Source organism: Aulonocara sp. 'chitande type north' Nkhata Bay, linkage group LG7 (genome assembly GCF_057382095.1).
Source record: "Aulonocara sp. 'chitande type north' Nkhata Bay isolate Kocher_YH1m ecotype deep benthic linkage group LG7, A_spYH_male_GT1.1, whole genome shotgun sequence".
Lineage (NCBI taxonomy): Eukaryota > Metazoa > Chordata > Actinopteri > Cichliformes > Cichlidae > Aulonocara > Aulonocara sp. 'chitande type north' Nkhata Bay.
Genome location: NC_141350.1, coordinates 16,109,530 through 16,133,331, shown reverse-complemented (window position 1 = coordinate 16,133,331; position 23,802 = coordinate 16,109,530). Strand labels below are relative to the sequence as shown.

General features: G+C 42.4%; 1 protein-coding gene across 1 annotated transcript in view; it reads left to right on the top strand.

The window, feature by feature from the left end:
- Nucleotides 1-4,932: 4,932 nt before the first annotated feature.
- The window catches only part of tspan18b (tetraspanin 18b), a 35,806-nt gene continuing 16,936 nt past the window's right edge, over nucleotides 4,933-23,802 (top strand). The window contains exon 1 of the mRNA XM_086299042.1: nucleotides 4,933-5,247. The gene's annotated coding sequence lies outside the window, so the exon portion shown is untranslated. The remainder of the gene's footprint in view (nucleotides 5,248-23,802) is intronic.

The window sequence follows — 23,802 nt, the reverse complement described above, 5'->3', positions numbered from 1 at the left end:
CACTGCCATGTTGAAAAATGAAGCTGTTGGCAGTCAGATGCTTTCCAGATGGTATTAGCTGATGGATCAAAATCTCATTATAGTTTTCATCATAATTCCATCAATTTTGACAAGATCCCCAACATCACTGTTAGAAATGCAGTCCCGAACCATGACAGAGCCTCGACCGTGTTTTACAGATGGGTCTAGACACTCACTGTTGTACCTCTCTGCTGACCACCTCCATACAATTTCACATTCTACCCATAAGATCTGTTGCCACTGAAAGTCCAGTTCTTGCATAATTTGGCATACCTTTGGTGTAGACATTTATACAGTCCTAACACTTTTTGCACATAGAGGCGTCACCTCTTGCTAGCCAAAAAACAATGCAGGTTTAAAGATTCTTTACGGTTGCCTTTACTTTTCAGACCCAGACGCTGTGTCCATCTTTTATACAATTTAATTCTGCTTCATTTAATTTGCACTGCAAGAAAGTCAATCCTGTGTGTTTCAGGGACCAAAGTAACACAGATATAAGATATGAGGTAACACTGAAAGAATCGGACAGTTATCAGTATATCTAACTTTGGAGCAAGCATTATGTCACTAACAGAGATAGGCAGTAACGCGTTACTGTAATCCGATTACTTTTTTCAAGTAACAAGTAAAGTAAGGGATTACTATTGCAAAAACGGTAATTAGATTACCGTTATTTTCCCGTAGGAACGCTGCGTTACTGGTTACTAAAACCGTGATTTTTTTTTGCGAGAATGTAAGCGAGTGCTACATTGTGACAACAGCTGTGTGCAGATCAACAATGGATCATATGAGTGTGGGAGAGAGTATGAGCGTGCAGCGTTTAAAACGTGGAAGTACTGACCTTACTTTGAGTTTGATTCCATAAAAAGTGACAAAAACATTAGCGTCCGTTGTGCGTGGGAAGAAAACTTCTTTTTACAGCGAAAAAACCCCCCTAAACTTCCAAGCAAGCACCGAGTAGCTACCACATAATGGGAAACTCACAGAGAAACTCGCGGATTCTTCCACTGACCGCTGTGGCACACCTGCACCAGTGTAAACCTCCGCCTACCCGACTCCTGCTTTACAGGTGAAAATAGAGCAACAGGACCGCTAGTCTTTGATGTTATTTATTTTCTGCTGTGTTTTACTTGCATCTATTTGAAAGACTGAGTGTAAACACACAAAAAAAAATTTATTTCATGTGCTGGAATGTGCAGAAAATAGGTTTAAATATTAAACAAATTTCTTCCAGTCAGAAAATGTTGCATATAATTTAATTTTTGCTTGATGCATAAAGTTAAAAGATTAAAACTAATAAAACAAGTTTTAAAAAGAGACTTTTCCATTTGATTACATTTTGTATGATGGATTATGCAGAAAAAGTAGAACTGGGCTGAAAGATCTATTTCTTCATCACCTATTCAGGTTGTAAATCATGTTTTTAAAAAGTAACTAAGTAATTAATTACTTTTGAAAATAAGTAATCAGTAAAGTAACTGGATTACTTTTTTGGGGAAGTAATCAGTAATTAGTTACTGATTACTTTTTTCAAGTAACTTGACCAACACTGGTCACTAATAAGGTAAAAATCCAAATATCACCTTAGGCTCACTGAACAGTGTTACACTGCAATGTAAAATACTCTAAAAGCTATAAGTAACGCTAATTATGTTTGCTAACTCAGGGCTAAATAGTGCCTTGCTAACGCATAACTGACATTAGCTTTCTTACAACTAAGTAGACACAGAGCTCTAGCCAATAGCACTTCAGCTGACAGATGCATATAATGGGGGTAAATGTGTTCTGCTCCAGAAGGTGTGGCCAGGCTCCTCTGTGTTTTAAATGTAAACTTACGGTGTTAGCGTGAAAGCTCCATGGGTGTTGGTAGTAGTTTTTAGCCAGCTGTTTCCATCTGCTTTCAGTCTTAAAGACAAGTTGGATAGATAGATTTGTTTATTTCAAACATACGGAATATATTAACCATGCATCTGCATATAAGTAACTCCTAAAAGGAATAGGAAGAAGTATAAACCTATGTGATCCTACCCCTCCAAGTTATTGGCCCCTTGACTCTAGCTACATATTTAGCCAACCTCTAGAACACAAACAATTACCCTATTGATTAGCTGATCGATAGAAAACAAATTGTCACTCTCTATGTATTGATTAATGGCTGAAATGATTGTTCAAGCAGAAACATTCACAGATTTTCCGGCTTTAAAATGTGCTGCTGAAGTGTAGGAGCATTATTTTCTCCCTCCAGTGGCTACACAATGGTGATATTTCATCCTTTGCTCATAAGGACTTGATATTTGCATGCTGCAAAACATTTAAAGAGAAAACAAGACAGCATTGCATTAACACAAAATGCGGTAAATTAAATTACTCCTATGCCGTTGCTGGGGAAATTCCTTCAGACTCCATCCCCTGTGTGTGCTTATGCATGTCTCTGTGTGTACATAACAATGAGTCCCACTTTGTGTGAGCTTGTGAAGCATGGCCATGGCCTGTTTAATGAGATAGCATGTGTTATGATGCTATGTGTGTGAAATTGAAGTGCCGGCAGTGTAAATTGAATTAAATGGGTATGTGTGCGATAAGGATGTGCATATGAGGAGCTGCCTATAGGCTGAGATAGTTCTACCTGCGAGTGTCATGTGCATCTTATGTGATTACCATGGACACAAAAGTAAATTTCACTGGCAGCTGCATGGATGGAGGAGAAACAGTAATGAAGTCTGCTTTCAATCCAAATTCTAAACAGTTTAACATGCACATGACTTAGCTGGAAACTCTCAGCAATGATAAACAAATAAATGGTTAATTGCACCAGTTTCCATCTGAAGCACCTTAAATATGACTTGGAGTTTCGAGAACAAATAACTTCCTGGATTTTCTTTTGTATTGGGGGGGATAAAATGTCACTCTAAGCCATTACAATCCGACTTAGGCCATCAAATAAAGGTCAAAACCCGAGACTGTAATCCAATTTTGTGGCTGTGTATTGACTGTGACTGGCGCGCTGCATCATGTGGACAACAGATCAGTACATTCGTTGATCAATCACTGATTAGCTAAGAAAAGAACAAATAATCACTCAACTGAACCTTGTCAGAGCTTAAAGAGTGCACATCTCCCATCGCCAGTGAACCATGTGAGCGCTCAGATGGGAGTGGGGCTGTTTAGTCAGTGATTCACTTCAGCTTTTCTTTACTCTGAGCCCTCTGAAAATACCCAAGGAGCCAAAAGGAAAATACCTCACAGCTGTTCTCTCTGCAGCCAAATCATTCCAGATATACCTCTCTTTACTCGCCCTACGCCTGAACCCCGAAGAGCTATTGAATCCAGCCTTTCCATAAGCTAATCTTTGCCCTCCTCCAAACTTCACATTAAGTCGCTGGATGTCTTTTCTTTTCTTTTTTTTTGCTGTTGTTGTTTTTAACATTAGAAATACATTTAAAATAATAGACGTGTCCCGAGAGCCAATGAGCAAAGAGTCAGGAGACTGGGGGTTGGAGGTATCACATGTGCCAGTGGGAATGTCAGTGTCATGACCTTAGAGGAGTGGGCAAAAAAGATCAGTCTCCGGAGCGCTTATCTTGCTCTCCATCTGTAGTAGATTTGGTGACACGAGGAGCACAGAGGGATAGAAAACACTTCAAGCTCAACCCCCCACGCCCCCAAACCTGGAACAAAAGCACTCGCCTTGTTTTCTGGCTGGTGAGAGAGTCACACAGCATGAATAATTAACAAGGGACAAACAATAACTATCAGCTGCCTATGTGTAAGTTGTTGCTTATCTGTGACTGTCATCAACAGTGCTTCAAAGGAACCCATACTCGTTAGTCTCATAAAGATAATATTCCTGTATGCCTTGGGGTACTCGCTAGAAGCAGTATATTGTTCTGTGCTGTGGAATTTTGTTAGTTTCCCCCAAAGTGTTGACGGCATTCAATTCAGTTTTATTTATATAGCATCAGATCACAACAGCAGCAATCTCAAGATGCTATATAGTATAAGATAAAAACCCTGTAATGTTAGATAGGGAACCACAGAGTCCCTCATCTGTGCAAAAAAGACACTGAGCGGACGGTTTTCCTTTACAAGGGATGATTGCAAACATTATGATCATTTTATCCAGCAACCCAGCAACTTTATAAGCCATTTCTCTGCTAACCACAAGCTGCAGAAGTGATTATTTGAATCATGCCTAGTGCTGCAACTTATTTTCAATACAGATAAGTGTGTAAATTATCTTTCCCACACCCAGTTTGCGTTTATATTTTATTTATTTTTAAACTATGAGACACAGAGAAGGTTCCTTGCATTTCCCCCTCCTATTTAAAGACTTAAACAATTAATTACCCATTAAAAATTATGATTTTCTTTAGATGGACTAGGCCTAATCAGTTATTGAACTCAGCAGCTCCAATTCTGAGTTCAATAAAGGTTGAATATAAATGAACAAAACCTAAGAGATCCAGAGTTCCCCAAAGTTTGGAAACCAGGTAGAAACAACTTAGTGGAGACCAAATCTAAGCAGGGGGTCGGGGTCTGGGGCCGTTATTACAGTTGATTACACTTGTGTTTGGTGGTATTTGAATGAATGTGTGACTAATGAACTTTTCAAGAACTGATTGATCGGTACTAGCTTAATTATTATTATTATTATGATTATGATTATGATTATTATGATTATTATTATTATTATTATTATTAAAATACTTGGGGGGAGGGCATATTTGGCAATATGTATTACACCACCCATCTGTTCTTACACCTAATTTTGACAGATTGATGCTTTCCATTAAGCTGGTAAACGCACGTTTCTGCTGCGTTTTGCCACACACGCACAAACAACACAGTGAGCGTAAACTCGAGGCGTGTATGTGGTCCGGAGTCTCCGCCCTCCGGAGCAGAGCAGGCAGCTGTATGAGCCGCTCAGCTTTCAGTGAGTTCAGAAAACTGTTTGCATACCAATCTTCCCCCAAACACTGCGTGCGGGTCTAAATTGGGATCGCCGATCTCGTAGTGGTGGATCTTTTTTCACAGTTGGACGCCGTTGGGCACGTTTCACTCCAGTGGACATCCCAGCTGATTCCGCCTTTCCTTTTTTTCTTTTCTTTTCTTTTTGGTTTTGTTTCACCTGAATACGTAGGTTGCAATCAGTAGTAGCAGCTCTCAGAAATAGGCTGTGAGTAGCAGCGAAAACAGCGTGTCACAGCCAGAGGTTTCGGCACTGAGGTAAGAAACTGCTCTTCAGAAGTGTCTCCAACTCAAATGTTACGCACCGAGGCAAAAGATTTAAAAGAGAATTTCGTGACTGCCTCGTTGAACTGAGTCATTATTTTCAACAGCGTGTCTAATTGTCTAATGGGTGATGGTGTGAGGGGTGTTGTTGTGTGCGCACTGTTTGATTTCTGCAGAAGCTACTTTGTTGCGGAGAGTTTAATTTTCACATCAAACAAGGAGCAGAAATGAAATGCCTCGCAAGAAGTGACACGAGCAGGAGCGCGCTTGTTAATTGTTTAAGTCGTTTATTGGGTTGTTAAAACCTCTTTAACCACGGGTCAGATCTCTCTTTCGTCTTTTAGAGATGCAGAAAAAAATGCATCGATGCATATCTACATTCTTTGAAAGTAGTTCAATCTTTTCATTTAATTGTGGGTTATAGTGTGAGAAACCTGACAGCAGGGGCAGTCCAGAGCGACGTCTGTCAGTCTCCAAGCTGGCTTTCTTCCCACGGGGGTCCAGCTAAAAAACGGGCAGGCTGTCTGCAGAGACTTATGGAGCCACCAAATGGATGTCTCTCATGGCGCTACCTTCGTTGTAGGGCAGGAGTTCACTGTCAGTTCGCGTTAATCAGAGGGATGCATCATCCAAAATCACCTCCTCCATGTTTCTGTCTGTCAGAGCTCCTCTGGACCAGACATGAAATACTCAGAGACTGAAAGGGCAAATCCGGCACTCTTAGGAAAGTCCCGTACTTGTGGCTTTTCCTAGTAAACTTGGGCTGTTTTTGTTTTTAAACTGATAAGTTGGATAGAGTGAAAAGTTGACGTTCTAACTCACTCAGTATGCAGTGAGAAACTCAAAACATCTGTCACTGAGTGTAACAGCTGGGAATCGGGTTATAATCAGATTTTGCCCAAGGAGATTGGCTCCAAGGGACCTATTAACACGCTCACCGGTGTGTCCAGGTGAGCGTGGTCTGCTGGGCTCTCTCGCCTCAAGTTAAAGTCACTGCCGGGCCCATGTCTCCCCGAGGCTGGTACAGTGTGTCAGGAGAAAGCAGAATCATATCACGCCCCAGCAGCTTGGACAGACTGACAAATCAGCTTCTGTCTTGATAAATGAGCTGAGCTCCACTATACTGCTGCCTCATGTGAAGATTTCTCTCTCTCCGTCTCTCTTTCTGCTGCCTGCTCTTTGTTCCACCTTATTTATTTTCTTTATTATCATTTTCTCCCCCCTACAAATCAGATGAATGTGAGCTGGTGGCTGGAGAAGAAGCACAGAAACTGGGAACAGAGGCATGTTTGTTCACCATGTTGCGGATGAACATTTGCCTTGTCAAAAAAAAAAAAAAAAAAAAAAAAAAAAGACAGAAAGAAAGAGGAGGAGGAGGAGGAGGAAGGGGGGAAAAGAAACAGTAGTATTGATGCTTTTGGAGCAGCAGCCAACACGGATGACTAAACTCCGCCTGAAGCCTTTCTCTCCTCAGCTTGATTCACATGAGTGTTGGAAAATAGAAATTGTTTTTTTGCTCAGCGATGTTTCCGGCACTCTTACAAGTACAAATGTCAGCAAGGGGCTTTGCAAACCTACAGTGTAATTTATACGGGGAATAAAGGTTAGCAGCAACAATGCAGACTCCGGAGGACAGCAATTAGATGGGAACATGTTTGAGTAGACTCAAGTCTCCGGCGTGCCCGGCTGATATTTATTCCACCTACAGACAGAGAACACCTGGTGTGAGACTTGCCACCGGTGATCAGTGCACTCGTTTTAATAGTGCCTCTGATAATGTGTTGCTCTTAATCACACGTTTATGCGCCGGCGCTGAAGTGAACAGCAAAAACACATTAATAGGAGAGAGAAGGCGAGATGGAAAGAGGGAGAGGAAGTGTGGTGAGTTCTCTGCTCCTGTGTCATTCAGTCCTTGGCAGAGATGGGGAAGTGTGAATTGTAGTGTATGGCAGCTCCCGCTGTGAAGATGGGGTGACTGACTTGATGCCGCCTGGCCTGGCAGTGCATCGCTCATTAAAGGCCTGAAATTAATCAGTCTGCGGTTCCACATGGTTGGGTGCCTCTGATTTCTCTCCGTCCCCTCCTGTTTCACTCTTTCTCTCTTTCTTTAATATCAGCTGATGTGCATGCAAATGACGGGGTGGGGAGGCTGATCACCGACCCTGAGTTTACATTCCTGATTCACTATGCCTCACCATAACCTCCTTCCATCTTCTCTTTCTCTCTCCGTCTGTTGCATCTAATCTATTTTTCCTTCTTCATCTCGTTCCCATCCTTTCTCATCGTACCTTTCTTCGTTCTGCCCTTATACAGTTTGCAGTACACGTCTGTATATTGATGAGTTCAGAGCAGCGGAGGCACAGGGAAAATGAGGCTGGGTCATCACTCTACACTCGCTTTCCCCTGTATCAGCCTCACTACAGCAGCAGTGGTCCGTAGAGATCCCGGAACTAAATGGAGTATCTATTGGCTCAATGAGAAAATTGCTTTTTTCGATTGCTAGAGGACCCTTCATTTAATGTGTGTGATGCAGAGGCCCCGGCCTGTAATGGGTTCGGCATCTTTGTTGTCGAGAGACAGGAGAAAATGAAATTTGCTTTTCAGCTGGCAGAAATAATTTACTTTCTGAAAGGTGTATTTTTCATTAGCTGTTTAAAAGCAGCGAAGGTGCGTGTTGGTGTACGGGCCACGTCTGCGCTTGAATGTCCAAACCGGCGTGTTTTGATGTTCTCTGCTGAGGGCAGTTTTTCCGCTAGAAGTTTGATCACAACACAGCTCTGCTAAAATATAAAGCCGAGGTGGAAAACTTTGCTCCTCCGTGAAAGCAAAACGCAGCAAAGCTTGGTAGAAAAATGAGCGTACGAGGTCAGTGAAGCCCACTACTTCCTCTCGCTGAGGACGCCTGAAACTGTGGCAGGCCAAAACAAGCATGTTGAGATCACAAGTGTCTGATGAGACATTTTGGAGAGCGAAGAAGCAAGCACAAACAACAGCTCTTATCTTGTCCGGCGATGATGCGCAATAAATGGTACTTTCATCCACACTCCAATATGAATTTACACATTAACCTCCTCAGATGAGGCTGCCCTTAATTAGAATAGGAAAAATGTTATTCTCTTTAAATGTGCCAGGCACGGCAACATTTAACCTTGTTCGTACCAGATTATTTACATTCTTGATTGACCTATACTTAGCTTTTATAAGGAAGTGAACAGCTAATATGCACCATCTTTAAAAAGCCAAATCTTTATTGCAGTATTGACCAGCGGTATTGCACATTCTTGGGTTTTCTAGGGTTTAGCTACCCTCCCCATCATCTTCAACCTTCATCCGTTCACGCTTCCATTTTCTGTTTTGTTCTTGGGTATTAGTCGCTGGGGAAGCAGTCTAAGGCATATCCCTTTTTAAATCATTTTTCAATGTGCAAGATTCTCCAGTAGGATTGACTCAGTCCCTAAACCTCTGGAGTAGATGCTTTGAGACTCAAATTTGCTGTGCTGCTGTCGTTGCTTGGAGAGAAGCTCGTTGCAAATCAGAAAACTTTGTCTGGTGAAGTGTGTCATAATTGGGTGTTTTAACCTGAACTGTGATCCTGACCAAACAACTGAAGGAAAAATGGAAAAGGAAAGTGTAAAAATAATCATCTAGGCATTCAAACTCTTTGATTAACAACATCCATCTGGATCGAGGAAAGAGTTTGCATCGGGTATCAACAAATTTTGGTCAGGAGTGAGAAAGTGTTGTGTCAAAGCTGTAGCAGCAAGTAGACACAGTAAATTGTTTATACTGTAAATGTTGCCATAGCGAAAAAGAGACATGGAAATTGTTAAGCATTAGTATGGTTAAGCAAGTATTTTAAACGCTTGCATATCCTTCTAAGGGGACTTTATAATTTTATATTTGATGATTGTATGTGTTTATATGCTAATTCTGGATACCTCACGAGTGCAGTTGCTTGTTAGAACAAAGGTGTGTTGGAAACACAACACACCTAAAAGGTTTTGCTACATCACAGTGCATATAAACTGTTTATTTGAGATGCATATAATTATAAATATTATAAAGTACCAATCAACGTGAATATAAATTCAGTCTTAGCTTGCTGTCGAGTCATGTTTCTGCATGAACACACAATCGTGCACTCCTGTGTCCCCGGTGTGTCTCCATGTGCACCAGGAAGCAGAGAGTGACCTAAACATGGGGCAGTTGGCAGCTCCACACTTCGCTGAGAGCAGGAAGTTGAAGGGGCCTCTTCCGTTTTTATCTGGAGGAAGCAGGACGTCTGTTTGTGCTCAGCCCAAGAATTCTTTGTGCTTATCTAGCGTTCACCCTATTTCCCTCAATAATGGCTGTGCAGAGCAGGTAATGAGGTAAAAGGTATGTATGTGGCAAGCTGGCCTCAGCAGATAGCAGGCTCTCCAATAGGCTTATGGCTCTTAGTTGAGGGCACTCTCAGCCACGTTTCAGATTGTTCAAATATCTCAAAGTCTCCCCCCTGCTTCCCCTCACCAACCCCGCCCTCAAGCCATCTTTCCTTCTGCATAATGTTTTTCAGAATTAATAAACCATTTCACTCAGGTGGCCATTAAAGGCTACTGGTGAGGAACCGCGAGTTATTACACAGAGCGAGCATACTTGCTAAATCCCCTGTGCTTTAGCCGGGAGGTTTCTTCATCACCTTGTGGTCTATTCATCCCCCCCACCCCCAGATGTAGTTAAAGCTGAGAGAGGGGCTTAGGCAGACCAGGAGTCTAGGTATGTGACACGGTGAGATTATCTGCCTGGCTTCAGAGAGTGGAGCGACTTGGTTGTACTGAATGATGTTTAAGTTTAAGCGCGTCGCTGATGCAGAAAGCATTGTAGCAAAGGTACAGCAGAGTGCCTCACAAGTTTTCTTTGCTTTAGGTGTGTAAAAGGGAGGCATTTGTTTTGTGTTTGCGGCTGGGCTCGCTCACATTGGGTTCAGTGCCGGCTCACTGGGCTGATAATCAAATAGTACCAGAGAGGAAGAGTTCATTTTACGGATGCGATTGTTCTCCACGCTCTCTGCCTAACGCTGGCTCTTTCTCACTGTAGATGACTTTTGGCCTCCCTTTTTAAACTGTTTCTTGTCTTCTTTTGCAGAAACGACTCACTCGCTGTTGTACATTGTGATAAAGCCCCTGTGCTCACATGATTCATTAGGCAACTCAAATGGGGGGGGGATTATACACTGCTTACGAATCAATGAGGAAGGAAAGAAGTGTGTTACAGGAAGAATAACCCATTTTCTACAACAATGGGAAAAGACTCCATTGTAAGACTCCACCATGTTTCTCTGTTTGCACAATGTGCAAAAGCGTCACTCTGATTGTCCACTTCAGCTCCAGTGTTGTGTTTCAAGCATTCTTCACTGTGTGTTTGACTCTCAGCGGTGATGTGAGAATTGGAAATTGTGCAATTATAGAGCTGAAGTGAGTCATCAATGCCAGTCATCAGTCAGTTATTCACTAAGTTTTTCTGATCAACTGTTTGTGTTTTTTAGGGCTGTCGCTGTCTAAATGCCATGTTTTGGCCTTTTGAGCTTCAATGGTAATCGATAGCGAAAAATAATAAGTATCTGCTGGTGTACAGGAGTTAAGATCACATCTGCAATTTCAACATGAATGTAGATTTTTCACTCAAACACACAGAAGAAGAATATATTTCATACTTTTTTTTTTTTTATTGTTCTCTGACTCGGTGCACCAGTGCTCACCACCCAGAGAGAAGGCAAGGAAAACATTGCTGTGCCAGGAGAGCAAGACTTGCTTGCAAAATGCAATCCTGGTCATCCATTTTTTGTGAGGCTTTTAAAGCCTTTAAATCGGATGCAAAGTCACTACATCTGCATCCAAGCAACAAGGCAAACTGAAGACTGAGCATCATTGCAGTGAGTAAAAAGGATATCAGACAGAGCAGCTTAAGTTATATTTACTCATCTGTAGGTAGCAACAGAAAATTGAACAAAAAACAATACTTTCCCAGCCAATATATGTGTTTTATTGTTTTATTTTGAGTCAAATAAAACCTCTTACCAACCAGTGTACCAGCTGTTTTATTTCTAATTGCACATAAAATTGCAAACTTTAGAAAGTTCCTGCAGTCCCTTATGCATTTAATTGAGCATCCTTGAAGCACATTAGCAGTCTGTGGCTAGCATGAGCGCATTATCTGAGTAGATGTACTGATAAGGAGACATCAGCGGACATGAAAACCCATCGCACTTCGTTTAAGGCCACTGTTGTACTCTTTGGCTGCTTTTTGAGGATGGTACTGGGAGCTGCACTCAGTTCAGATCTGTTTTCACAGCCTCTCCCTGTGACTCACTGGGCCTAATGGTTCTCTGCTCCTGACTCAGGCATTTTTTCTGATGAAATGGGACTCTCTCCCAGCTTCTGGTCTTTTTTTTTTCTCCTCCTTTTTTCTGTTGCTTCAACCACAACTGCGTCCCAAATCTCCTCTTTCTGTAGGTTCTTTTCCTCGAGTGCTCGCACTCTGTGCATCCAGGTTTTTGGATAAAAAGGCCATAGCATTACAAGAGTACCCCTATTAGTCATCACAGGCTTTTAAAATGTGCCCTATTTTATTCCATATTCAGCACGGTGCTTTTTATTTCCTCTGCCTACAGGGGATCTGAGCGCCTGTAAATATCCCTGTTTATTTTTAATCACTGACGACGGGCTACACAGTATAATGTGATATGATAATTGTTGCTTGCAAATACAAACACACTTGCTCTTGTCAGAAATTGATTTGGCAATTTAGAGCGTACAAATTATCGTAGGGATGGACAGCAGGTTGTTAATGATGACCCAGATAATTAGGTCATTATCACTGTAAACAAATTAAAGGCATGTTGGTGCTGGATGATACCTCATTAACTCACTTTTTCAAACATTTACATTCTGATTGGAAGTCGGGGAAACAAAGCGGCGAGGGTGGAGTCGCATCAGGTTTAATGATACAGAGCGGACGCTTGGTTGGTGTGTGACGTCGTCTTGTTTGCTGTCTGTTGCTTTTCCAAAGTGGCTGAATTATAGAGTGCTTTTTGGAGATTTATATTCAGCGTGATATGGGTTTGCATCCCGGTCTGTTAATAACACTTTGCTGTTCCAGTCAGTTATACCCATACAAACCTCAAATACAAAACCACAAGTGCACATGAAGCTCTCCCACACACACACACACACACACACACACACACACACACACCCCTGCAGCCTGGGTGCTGCTGCTACAACTCTAGTGGAAAATGGGGTTGCTTCATATTTACTGCATATGTCTTTCATATCTGCTTGAATGTGGGTGAAATGTTTTGAATCGCACAGGGGGGAACCTTAGCTAAGCAGAGATTTCTTTATTTTAACCTGGAAGAAAACGTTGTAAACTTCAAGAGACGTAAGTAGGCTAATGTGATTCTTTCACTGCAAACTGATTATGTGCGTTCATATTCACGTTTCAGTCCCTTTTCCTGTCAGCTGGCTGGCTTTGCTGTCTTTATAGCCCACACACCTCGTCCACAGTGCTGCTCCCCCCTGTAGCTCCTGTGGAATAACAGCAATGTTACAGGCCCTCCCACAGGGTCAGACTTGCCACAGGTCTATTAGACATACGGGCTCCCTGTTAGCTTCCAGGGCATCAAGGCCACAGATCGGTTTTTTCTAATTAAAGAAAAAAAAAAGAAGCTCGCAGCAGGTTAGAAGCTGTACCTGGGGAAACTTGTGGGGGGGGGGGCAATAACGGTCTCTCTCCCACCATGATCACAAGCCTCTGAGAGAGACGACTGCATTTACCTCGAGCTTGTTAACAGGAAAGTGAAAATCTTTAAAAGTCGTGGCAGTTTATGTGGCGGGCGTCTGCCTCCGCTGTTTTCTGTTTACATTTTGTAGGCTTGCTTGTGATTCGCTTTACTCGTGCAATAACGTTTTGTCGCCTGAGGTTATGGAGCGTCTTACGAGTGTGACACAGGTGTGCTCCTTGCCGGATTTAGCTTCCCTTCAGCGTCGTCCTTGTTTATTGCACACAGTCGCACTGTTGGACTACATGTGGTTGAAAACTGAAGCTGAACTGTTGCTCGCAATGTATCCCTCAAAGCCAACTGAGGTTGTCCAAGTGAACCAGCATCCTCCAGCAATCCAGAGTAGGCCTGTGTGAAGATCGTAGTGATGGTTCTTGGACAGCCTCCCTGCGTGCTGAACGTCTGCCCCCTTCACGTCTGACTGAATAATTGCCTTTTAACAGCAGATCAGATGTACACGGTGTAGACTGTTATTTTTACTCCTCAAAGGCGAAAACAATTAGACGGCAAAGACGGTACGCACTGCTGCCTCATGACTTTTTCATGGCGCTTTATGAAATTTTTAACCTGCTGCCTCTTTAAAAGTGCGGCGTGCTCGAGACAGCATTCATGGGTCAGTGCACTAAAACCCGGCCTCTGTCCTTTGGGCAAACGGTACGTCAACCCCAGCTGATGTGTTGCAGCCACAAGCAAACCACACCATTAGTATGAAGGAAATGTGCTGCATTTAATATTCTCTGTGGCTTTGCAACTTCCAAGAGGAATTCTTAAGAAGTCATGCGTTTTCTAAGAAGAAAATAGATCTCTTTTTTCTTTTGTAGTTCTTCATGGTAAAATAGTTTTTATTCACTAATAGTTATTAGGGTAAACACAGGCAAACCATGAAGCATAATTCCCTTTTCCTTAATCCGTAACTCTCTGTTGCTTCTTTGCTTTGAAGCTTGAGAAGAGAGTCTGTGGAATTGAAAAAGCTGGCCACTGTTTAATTATTTAAAGTAATATTAAAGCATTTGATATTTTTATGAAAATGTGTTTGATTCCAACATTTCTGACACCAGCATCCAGGGATCACCTTCACGTGTGTTTGTCAAAGATAGCACAGGCAGGACAGGTGTCTCCAGTCTGTGAAATCAAATTGGCTGCAGTGCTCATCGATTTAAATGTTCAAAAAGCGAGAACACCCCCCCCCCCCCCACCCCCCACCCCCAGATCAGACACACTTGGAGATTTTTTTTTTCCCCCCTCAGTGGAACATCAGGTGAGCTTGGCTGGCTTCCCGCTCGTTTTGTCACTCGTCTCACGTCAAGATGACAGGCTGCTCGCACAGTGGTCCAATGTACTCTTGACCACCTGGTTGTGACGCTCACAAGTGTGAAGTGTTTGAGGACAAAACAGACAGCTCAGGCAATTTTCCAAGAGTTTGCACCCCGGAGGATCGCTTGCCAGATCGTCTTTCCCGATAACGCTTGGCAGGAGGCAGATCCCATATGAAATATCTCGGCACCGACTATGAAGCCAAAGTAATTTTGTGGGTGTCTGTGAAAACCCCTGGACGTGTAAAGGTTCTTTTTAGCTTAAAAAAAAAAAAATGGTGGTTCTGCTGCTGGCTCCAGACTGCTGCTTTAATTGGACAGATGACAAAACAGGATTTAACAAAGATAAAACAGCTTTTAGATGAATTCCTTTTAATGCTTAAAATTTGGTCTCACAAAAGAAACAATGAGGCAGAGGAAAGCCAATATAGCGGGCAGTTATCACAACCACTTTTGCTTATCTTTGCAGGCACTTTGGAAATGGACAAGCCCCCCCCCCCCCCCTTTTTTTTTTTTTTTTTTTTTTTTTTTTTAAATAAGGAACAGATGTCTACCCTTTCCTCACTCAAAACATCTCAGGGTGAGCTATTTGCCACATCGGGTGCGGCCGTGGAGTCTATACACTGAGCTTTCAAAACACCCCCCTTCAAATATTTGGTCAGCTCCGTGTGTCTATATATTTATCCTGTTGCTTTTGGCTTGAGCCAAATGTGTGTTGTGCTTCCAAGAAGCTCAAGACTTTGCAGACAGCAACTTTAAAGAAAAAAAAGGAAAGAAAAGAAAGCGTTCCATATCTCCTCCTGCATCACCACAGCTCATTATACGGGATATCATCTGTAATCTCCCTCTGCTTTGTTCATCTCTTCACCATTTGGTGGCTCACATAAACACAAGTCCCACGCCGTGAAAAGTAATGAGTTGCATCTTATATTTGTTCTCTAGGCTTAAATGTTGTTTGCAGCTGTTTGTAGATATATTTTTGTTGTTGTTAAGACTATATAACAGACCCCTTGGATACCTTTGATCTGCAGTACTCCTCTGCTTCAGCTCGCAGGATTGCTGAATGTGCATCACAGTCTTTTTTTTTTTTTTTTTTTCATTTTAAAATCAGTCAGACGTTTAAATAAACACATAATCTGTAATGTGTTTCGCCATAAATATCCCAGCGGTGGTCACTCCTGTGGTCCTGTTTCAGGACTGTGGGAGCACTAAGTGGACTATTTATTTATAACTGTTAGCCTGTGCTACCCCACAAAAGCTGCAGTGCACGCTTGAGCGCATTACTCACAATTTCGTCACCATCCCAATTAATACTCAAGACGGCATCAGCAGCATCTGCATCAGTCCCTCTGCTTGAGTTCAGTTGAGTTGAGAGAATTAAAAGTATATCAGCAGCGGTGTGATTGCTATTCTGAGCTTGTTATTGGCGTGTGCAACCATGAGCAGGTTCGCAGAGAAGAGTCTGCATTACAATTATGTCTGTTTTCATAGTTTAGCGTTTTTGTTTTTTTTTGTTTTTAGTTTTAAATCGAAACCAATAATTTCAGATGGGTTTGACCTCACCGTGTTGCCCGTGCTTCTACGACCGCAGTCCTCCCCATACGATTGTCTCAGATCCATCATGTTCTGTGGTGTAAATCTATTGACTTGTGTTTCTTCTGGGACTTAATCTTGGAGCCTCTCCAAGCAGCTCAGTTTCCATCCTCTCCCTATCTTTCCTCCCTCTCCCATAAATCAATGTGATGTAATTGCATAAACTCCCTTTCCCACATCTCAGGACTGGAGGCAGATCATTCTCAGGGAGAAAGTGTTTCAGTGTGGCCTGTTAACCTTAACCCTCAGATTCCCACATTTGTGATGTCCGTGTCTTGTGAAAGTTTCATGTTGACCTTTAATAAAAAAAAGAAAAGAAAGAAAAGAAAAAAGCAGTGTTTGCAGAGTTTATTTCATTGGTGATATTTGGTGTTTCGTTTTTCCAAGCAGCAGGACTGTGGAAGTGAACTTTCTCACAAATGGCACTGGCTGTTTACATCTGGCTAATTTACTCTAAGATCAGCAGATTAAATCTCATTTCTCTGAGTGCTTTTTGTGTTTAGCCAAGCATGATTTCTCCTGACGTCTCCTCATCGTCAGGAGTCTCACTAGGTTCCCTCGGCCTATTGAAGGAATGTTTCTCAAAGCACTTCTGCATTTTCACGAGATTGGACCGTGGCAATAGTCCAGCTTCCATTCCCCCTCTTTTTCCACATTTCATTGCCTTCCTGGCTTCCTCTTTCATTCAGATATCTCTCAGCTTTGTCCGAGGAGAATCGAGCGTAGAGTGAACCGGTGTGGAAAGGTTTTGCAGTGAGCAGGAGTCTTACTCACACACTTTGTACTTATACTTTATCCAGGTTTCATCATTCGTCCGCTGCTCCAGTAATCCTCCCGCCATGAATCGCACCCTGCTCTCATGGTGATAAAATGATTTTTTTTTTCTGGCTCACGCTGAAACACACTTCCACGGTATTTGGCTATTAGCGCAGGCATATTTGACAGTGTGAGAGACAAAACGCATGTGTCGCTCTCAGTTGTGAGTTTGTCACAGCTTGTTACCTGCTGCTTGTTACCGCAGCTGCCACATACAGGCCGACATGGATGAGGAATTCTGAGGGATACAGGGTTCTTTGGCATATGTGCAGCTTTATGAGGAGTTCCCAGTGTGGAGCCTGTGTGCCGAGGAAATGATCCAGATGCAAAGCTTCTGGCTCTCATAACCCAGTGGGACACCTGCCTTACTGCTCCCGTGCAGCCCTCTGCAAAGTCCACAAAAACGAAGGCTACCATCTTTCCTTGGAAGGAGGAGGAGTCATAACGTGCTGCTGCATATCAGGCATGTGGAGTATTTGTGTTGCTTGTATTGCATGTCTCTGGTTTAGGAGTTTCAATTTAAAGCCGTTGTTGAATTCACCTAAATGAAAACTCTTAACAGATTAAATGTTGAACTGGTTTTGCCGGGTGTGATTATTTTAAAAACCATGTTTAATTTTCCCAACATGCGTCTGATGGATGGAAAAAGCTGCTGGACAACCCGAATAAATGCCTCGGTGTTTGTCAGCCGCAGAAAACTGCCAAACCACGCTGTGATTAACTGGCTTATGCTGAAATGGCTAATGTTTTTCTTTATTTCTCAATAAATTGGGCTCAAAAGGTTTTGACATTCACATAATTTACTGCAAGATGAAACCAACATGTCACAGTCTTAATTGCAGGCAAATGTAAAAAATATTATAAACTTCAAGCATATTTCTTTTTTTTTTAATAAATATAGTAAACAAGGGGTTTTTGCTGTGTTTACAAACCTAAAGGAGAGCCAAAAATGTATGTATATTTATGTTATCTGGATTATTTTTGTTCACATTAAGCATCTCTTTGAGGTATGAAATCAAAATGACATCAGATCCTGGATATATATCAGGATGTCCTGCAGTCTTTCTCTGTGTGTGTTTGTACTTTTTCTTTAGTAATGCGACCCACATGTTTGCACGCTAATAAGCCCAACATGTGTTGTTATAGCCCAGCCTTTACAGCATTGTTCCCCTTGTTTGAACACAACAACAACTTGCAAACAGCGGTTTTAGAACTTAAAATACGCCGACAAAATAGTTTTTGTCAGTCGGTGCATCATCATCATCTTATTTCTGAAGTAGGAAGCTTCACTGGGGTGTGTTCACCAAGGTATGTAGTGAAAACCATTAAGAATTGGAACCAGATCTGATGCTGTAAGTACCAGGCAGTGATCCAGACATTGCTCCTTTTTGGGATTTATACGTTAGTTGTGCCAAAGGTTTTTGTTTTCATTCATGCGGCAGTGTGATGTACAAACTGTTACAAAGTGGCCATGGAGCAAATTCAGATTAACAAAAGCAAAACATCACTGGCTTGGCACAGCCTGTCAAGCGTATGGACGTTTCAGAAGAGGAAGGAGTCCAAGTCACTCCTCCTCCTCCTCCTGGTTTTAATCATGAAAATAAGTTTCATCTGGTCCCATTGCGCACATATTCTTGCTTCCACTTCTTGTGTCTCTTTTGCATTATGATGTTTACCGCTCATGACCCACTAAATAGAGTCATGAGCTTCAGCTGACAGAAAGGTCAAGGTGAGAAAGATCATATCCCATGGCAGCTAATCTCACAGGTACAGGATGTTTCTCTCTGCCATTTCTACATCTCTTCTCAGAGATGTAGGGAATCAGATCTTCACAGCTATACAAAAAACACTATTACCTCACGGTATTGCAGAAACATTTAAGTGAAGCCTAGAAATGGTTTCCAGATGTTTTGTTTTTTTTTTTTGTTGTTTTTTTTTAAAGTAGCTTGTTGGGTGTATAGGACAACAGTGGGCCAATATTTCTACAGCGTGCTTCGGGGGGAGTCAGGATATCATACGCTGTTGTACAAAATGTAGCTGATTCATAATATATTTCAGTCTCTTAGGTGCAGCAGATATCTGTATTTGTTCTATACATGCATAATACATCATTTTGTAAAACGGTCTTCTGTTTGCAGCATCGAGCCTGATCTGTATGTGCAGGCTGACTGACAAGCTGTCATTGCTATAGCTGTAAGTGACCAACAAAAAATAGGCTGTCAGTTACTCAGGAGACGCTGCCAAAAGTTCCATATTTTAAATTGTTAGTAAATGGTGTTTATTTTATGTTTTCAGAAGCTTTGGGTTTTGTTGCAAAGATTCAAAATATCAATGTGCAGACACTGCATTGAGCTTTAGGACCTTTAACTGGGATTGATAAATAAAACAACAATTAGTGATCGGAACCAGCTGAGAATGGTTTCCAAATGGTCTAATCCAGGGGTGCCCAATCCCGGTCCTCGAGAGCTACCGTCCTGCAGCTTTTAGATGCATCCCTACTCCAACACAGCTGAATCAAATGGTTTGATCTCTTCAGCATGCCATCATGTTTGGCAAGGGCCTGATAACAAGCCATTCATTTGATTCAGGTGTGTGGGAACAAGGATGCATCTAAAAGCTGCAGGACGGTAGCTCTCGAGGACCAGGATTGGGCACCCCTGGTCTAATCGATCAGAATCTATCAGAATCGTTTGCCTTCCAGCTAATCAATTCCTTTCATCAGTACGGGCATGCTGTTGTAAGACTTACATGCAGCAAAACAATGATATGAAACTTTTACAAACCTCAAACAAGCACTGTTTGTATGCTGTATATAGACTTGGAGATCACATAGATCAAAAAGGGACGGTAATCAAGAACTAAAAAGTAAACGGAATCAATAATGGGATTGGTATCAGTTGTATCAGTATACATCCCATGTTACAGCTCTACTAATGAAAAAAATGTCTACAATAGTCTGATCTAATAGTTTGAACTGAGCGCAGATCTGGCGTTGTTTCTTTTTGTGTACACGAAACACTTTATGAAAACTGTGCTAACTTCCTCTCTGTGCATGCAGCTTGGATTTTCTTCCAAATTCCTCTTAGATTTGAAGCTCCCTGAGCTCACTTCTGCACAGTTCTCAAGACTTACTGACTGAGGGATTTCTGTGGGTTGGAAAATGATTATCCTGTGGCTGTTCGACAGCTCGCACCTCTGGCGGTGAACAAACTGGATTTAGCAGCCTCAGCCCCCTCCCCCTTTGTGTATCTAGTAATGAACTCTTACCTTGGCTTGGAAGGGTGCACTGCTGCTATCCTTTCTGTGTTTTTGTAACCCTCACTAAAAAAACCTTCCTCTTAATTGTGTCCCATGGGTCCCGAGCTCTCAGTATTCACAGCCTTTCCTGTCCCTCTTACTGATCCTCCTCCTCTCCCAACCTTAGCCCCATCATCCCAATTCGACAGGTTTCCTCTTTAATCGCTTGACTTCAAAGCGGTATTTTGATGCCCCCTCCCCAGGCCCCTGGCTCCTCGGAGATAAGGAGAGGGCTAGACTTGGGGGCCTGGGAAGTAGGGTGAAAGTGTGGTGGTGCACAAAGCAGCTGGTTAAGTTAGACAGGCATGGGTTAAAGAAAATAAGTAGTTCAACTGCTTTTTTTTCATCACTTTGTCACAAGAGAGAAATTGCTGTTGTGTTTTTAGAGAAGCAAGTCGCACACCTGAAAGGCTCTGTGTAAGACATGTCTCGCTGTTCTTTGCAGAGGTGAGAGGTACAAGCTCCTGCCGGAAAAAACCTGGCAAATAGAGACGAGCCCTGGCTAATGTTTGCCACAGAGGTTGGACACAGTGTCATCTGTCATCCACATCAAAATAGCACCCTCCAAACACACTTCCAAGAGCTGCATTCTCATCAGGTTCCCATTTAGCTCAAAGCGATTAACACTGAGAAAACACAAGGCTTGCTTAATGAGTTCAGTCTGCATCTTTTAGCTGGAAAAATAGTGCACCCCAAATGCATGAATACGCTCTTGCCCCGCGTGTAACCTCCCCGGAGCACCTACTGTAGCGTGAGGAACAAAGAAGAATTGGGTTTGCTGTGGCCAGAGAGGAAAGGGTGAGTGATTAGCTGTTGGATGCCCTCTGATCAGTGCAGGGATTGTTTCTCCATCGTGCTGGTTTATCTTTGTCTCTGGTAGTTGACTCGCACTGTTAGATCAATAAATCCAGATGGAGTAAGGCGATAATTCTGCCTCAGCATTGCCCTCATTAAAGAGGACGCTCAGGAGATGTATAGCTGCCGGCAAGTGGCCTCCTTCTCATTTCTGTAATATTAGAGTTTGATGTATATGGCGAAAGATCACCAGGGAGGAATGACATCCAGAGCTGTAGATTTTTCCTTTAAGTGTCTTTATGAAAGTTGGATTTGAGCCGTAAACCGCCCCTTAGGTTATTATCTCCAAATTTGGAGTTCCTTGTAAAGCTCAGGGGTTTGCTCTTTGTCATCATTAGTGAGAAGTTGAAGTTAAACCCAATTATAATGTGTAGATGGAAATACTGTCTATTCCTGTACTGTTGTCCTTTCCACTTCCTTTCCTCAGAGGAAGTGCCACAGCTCAAACTGGGTGCTGTGCTCTGACTTCTGACATGTCACAAAAGGTTTCCTGCCTAACATGCAAATTGGCCTGTGCTTAAAAAAATGTTATTAAATCAACGTGTCTTGGATGAGCACAGAAAGTCATGCGTGTAATGTTAGATTATTAAAAATCAATGTGGTCGACTGTGTTCAGTGACTCAGCTGTGGTGAAGCCTCGCAGGCAGCTAGCAGCTACAGCTGTCAGTGCCACTCAAAGCTGTCAGGCCCTAATAACTCAAACATTTAGCATTAGTGAAGTTTGAATGGAATCGAAAATACTTTATTGTTGTTATACAAGTATACCGATGTTTAGACTGCCATCTCTCCTATGTTCACCGGGAAAAATGAACATAAATAGATTATTATTCAAGATGGAGTGGTTATATAGGGGTGCAAAGATAGTCCTGAAAGTTATTGTCAGTGCATGTTGTTCTAGTGTATGGGGGGGTTGGGTGGGGGTGATGAAGGCCATAGCTCGGGGGAAGCTCAGCTTGTGTGGGACTGTATTAATTTGTTTGTCTATCTGTTTGCCTGATGGCTGAAGTTCAAATCGAGGCTGACCGGAGGGGAAAGTGTCTGAATTGAGGCTTTTGCCTTCTTCAGACGGTTAGTGTAGACATCTCTGTGGTGTCATAGCTCCAACCCTACCACATGCTAGGCAGTCTTCACCAACAGTGTAGGTCCTTCTGCTCAGCAGCTGTGCAGCTTCTGCACCGCACCTTGATGCTGTTTGTGAGGATGCTTTCAAAGAGAGTTTCATTCAGCAGCAGCAGTTTTTGTGGGGGAGCTGTGCTTCAACTTGATGAGTTATTGAAAAGATGAACTCACCTTACAGTTCTTATGAAGGTGGGTATTAGTTATAGAGACCAAAAGCTTCTTTGTACAAAGCTATAGATGTGTCTTTTTCTTCTATAAAGTGATGCATTTTAACAGCGGACTCCATCTGGTTTGACTCACTTTTGAAATTGGCCTCAAGTGCCGATTGGAGGAACTGCAAATTTTGGCACTTTGTGGTGGGTTCATTGTTCAGTTCTTGAGGTTTCTGCATGTTTAAAAGAATCAATCTGGCATCACAGATGATGCAAGAGACAGAGAAGCTGACAAATGGCAGTAACATACGGAGGCTTTTGAGCATTTTTATTGAAGGCATTTGTCCTTATGCACACAAAAATCATCAATTTCGTTTTAAAAAAAACAAAACAAAAAAAAGGAGGGAATAGAAGCTTGATATCCATAGTTCATAAGTACTCACTAAGTACTGGTGCTTCAACCAAAATGAATTTGTTCTAATTCCCTTTCAGCCCTTTCAGCGGTTATCTGCGTAAGCACTGACACTCAGAATGGCCATGGATATTAGACTGTATTGAGAAATGCCTGGAAAGGTGAGGGCAGTGTTTATATAAGGAGTATATTCTTACTGCATTATGATACTACAGTTTCCCCTGCTATCTCTATTGTGAGTGGTATTGAAGCACGTGATTTATCATGTGCTGATGGCTTGCACACAAGATAGATGTTGATGATGCAATAATATTGCCAGAGCCTGAAATAACAGCACAGACTAATCAATTAGTGGCTGCCTTGATGTTTAAACTGCCCACAGTGCTTCGGCGCTTAAATGTCAGTGACAAATTGGCAAGGGAGATTTCCTTTAAAAGGAAAGTCATCGAGCGGATGTAGATGAAACCTTTTCTCTAGTGTTGACTCGTTCTCTTTGTTGGACCCTCAGTGGCCTGGCCTTTCTAGTCCTCCCCTCGAGGTTTCGTCCTATTGTTGTGCTTTCTCAGCCGCCTGCGCTGATCTCTCTTCGCACCCCCCCCCATAAGCGATTCATTGAGGCTCTGCGATCCTATTGGTGCTCCACTTTCCCATGGAAGGGTTTCCATGGAAACCAAAAAATAATGCAGACCCTCAACACTGTTGCTCTTCACTGGCTAATAACTCTCTAAACAGGGGTTCAAAAGAGACTGCCACTGCAACAGGCTTCATGGTAAAATCTGACCGCTCTGTACCTGATTACAAACCGTAATGACGAGAGTTACTTACATATATGCTGCTGTTTGTTATAATCTGCTGCAAAACTGAAAAGGATTACAGTGTTGCGTTACCTGGGGATCTCTGAGCTAAACCATATGGTGAATATTTTCTATAAGACTCACTCAACAAGGCTGCCCATGCATGCGTATCCACTGTAAGGATGTTAATGATTTCCTGAGCACGTGTACCTTGTATTGTCTGAGTTCAGGGTGCTTAGATAAGGGAGTGTATCATTCCAGTGCATCTCCCCACTTCTCAGATTTGTCCACTCTCCTCAGTCAGCCTTTGATTGCCTTTTCCAGATGCAATCAGCGCCTTCTATTCTATATGGGGCTGGCAACGTCAGTTAGGTTTTGT